Source organism: Austrofundulus limnaeus, unplaced genomic scaffold, assembly GCF_001266775.1.
Source record: "Austrofundulus limnaeus strain Quisiro unplaced genomic scaffold, Austrofundulus_limnaeus-1.0 Scaffold187, whole genome shotgun sequence".
NCBI classification, from domain to species: domain Eukaryota; kingdom Metazoa; phylum Chordata; class Actinopteri; order Cyprinodontiformes; family Rivulidae; genus Austrofundulus; species Austrofundulus limnaeus.
Window position 1 is genome coordinate 549142 of NW_013952589.1, and position 2634 is coordinate 551775.

The 2634-nt window shown below is 41.9% G+C and overlaps 1 protein-coding gene across 1 annotated transcript in view; it reads right to left on the reverse strand.

The window, feature by feature from the left end:
* Positions 1-342, reverse strand: part of gata3 (GATA binding protein 3) — a gene marked incomplete at its 3' end in the record, with an annotated part of 6192 nt that extends 5850 nt beyond the window's left edge. Inside the window, 1 exon segment of the mRNA XM_014018223.1 lies at positions 77-342.
* Between the last annotated feature and the right edge of the window lie 2292 nt (positions 343-2634).

Consider the following 2634-nt stretch of genomic DNA (forward strand, 5'->3'; position numbering starts at 1 on the left):
CACACACACACACACACACACACACACACACCGCCACTGGTTCCGAAACGAGCTCCGAGTGTAAATATTTACTGACCTGTTGGTGGACGCCGGTGCCGATGTGAAGGAGGAGTGACACGGAGATGGAGGYGCCGGTGGCATTTAGAGACAGGCAGGCTGGGGGAGAGGAAAAGGCGGAGAGGGCGAGAGTGAGAGCTGCGGACGGGAAGGTGGGGGAGAGAAAACAAGACGAAGCAGAAGCAGAAGAGGAACGCGCGCGCATAAACACCGAAGTGATGCTAGAAGAGGAGGGTGGCGCGCGCGCCCGGTCCCTGACTCGCATCAGTTCTCATATAGGTTATTACTGCGCGAGGAGAAACAGGAGCGCCGCATGTTTGTAGGCTAGCGGGGCAGGTCTGAGCGCGCGCGCGCGCGCGCGGGGCCACGCTGCACGCAGGCGGCCTCGTTGCTGCGCGCGCCTCTCAGCAGAGCCAGAATCCAGAAAGCAGCACTTCTCATCACTCTGAGCGACACTTTGAACCAAAAAAAAAAAAAAAAAAAAAAAAAAACTGGACACAACTAGCGCACGCGCACGCCTCGGCGTTTTTTTTTTCTTTTATTTGGCAAAACAGGTGCCTCCAATAATAAAAACTAACATCTTATTTTCTTGCTATTTTAAAACGGAGCAGTTATTTGTTGTATCGTAACTATAATACGAGATACCAAATTAGGAATAAAAGCATAACAGATTAAATCTGTCCTGATCAATGATGGCGGCAGAACGTGGTCTCGCGTGGCGGTGGCACCAAAGTGATGGAGGCCCGCTTTATTGAGAGGAGCACCGAGCAAATCCCATCTTTTCTTTCTGTGAATGGGGGGGAGAGGAAGGAGGGTTGCTGCAGGCAACCCCCCCCCACCCAGTAAACTGATCACAGCCAAATTCACCTTTTAGGTGCTGAGATTCGACTGAGGTAATAAAAACAATAAAATAATAATAATAATTGCCCGTGAATAAACTCACATCCTTTATTTTAAACACACATTTGTTCAAAAACCAATGAATTATTCAGGCGTTTTTATTCCCTTTAAAGGAGGCTGGGAATTACTATTTTAAAAAATCTAAAAAATCTCCAGATTCTAATGATTTCATAATCTGCTTTGGGTGTAAATAAAGCTTGAACGTGGAGGTGAGGTTAATTGGCGGATTTGATCAAATACACACATTGATGGATTTGATATAATTACAAAAAAACGTTGATTCATGCTTATTATAGGTGCAATAAAAAGATTAATTATAAGGAAATAAAGAATCAATTTCACCCCGTTTAGCTGGGATGTGTTATTCATTATTATTATTATTATTATGAGAAGATAAATAAAATGTAAGCATTTATCTGATATTAATTATTTAGACATAAAAATCAGTTAGAGGTTTATTTCGGGGCCTCTTCTCTGCGTGTTGCCGTGAAATCGCGTGATTAATTGAAGAAATTGAGCGCGCGCGGCGCGTCACTTTACGCACCATCTGAGCGTGCGCACTGCGGCCTTTTTTTTCTTCTTCTTCTCTTCGTCGTCTTCTTTTTTTTCCCCCTCCCATCCTGCTCATATTTAATAATCTCCTCAGCAGATAGAGAACGAGCGGCCATAATGTCACCATTATGTTCAGATTAAATCCAGCAAGAAAGAAGAATCAGATTTAATATCCAGATTTAGTGCAGGAGAAAAATAATAATAATAATTTACAGCTGTTTTGGGGGATAAATTCGACTCTTTTAAATAGAAAATAAAAGCTGCAGCTTCTATTTTGGCAGATTTGCTCCACATCTTTAAAACATCGAATAAGATGACCTTATTTGAGACAAAAACCTATTTTTTTCTTCAGTGCGCTTAATTATTCTACCTCCACAGCCAAATGCATGTGCCGTTTTTATTTTTAAAATATTAGGGTGAAGGTGTGTGTGTGTGTGAGGAGGGAGGAGGGAGGAGGGGGAGAATTATAAACGACTCCGCTCTTATCTGCTCCCTTCACGTATCCAGGATCACAGAAGCTGATTAAGAAAGAAGTCACAGCCAAACGCTGGATTCATAATGATTTGGAATAATGAATCCTTATCTCCCCTCTGCAGATTATCAGCCTTTCAGCTCGCCATGTTTTGTTACATGGGATAATTTATTGCATCTAATACATCACAATGAATCTGATGGGGAGGGAGAGAAAGTGATGGGGATAGGAGGGGACAGTCTGATTTTTTTCCCCCTTTTTGTAAAAAAAAAAAAAAACATATATGTCCTGGGGCAATGACATGCCTTTACGATTTTTAATTGGTAAAAATAAGCAGGATCTGATAAAAAAAGAGGTATAATCTTGCCTGCTAGTGTTCCAGTGCTTATAATTAGTGTGTCAGTTTCAACCTGAAATGAACAACATCGACCTGCCATCTCACCGCGCGCGCGCGCGCGCAGCCAGATCCTCATTTCGCATGATTTATTTTTTTCACCACGAGGAGATAATTAATCATAAAAACACTGAACAGGAAAAAAAAAAACAGACTCAAAAAAAAAAAAAAAAAAAACGAAGAAGAAGAAGATAACAAAATATTTGCATCTAAAAGGATTCGGTGAGGCTAATTCGTTTCCACCTGATCTGCTTTGGCC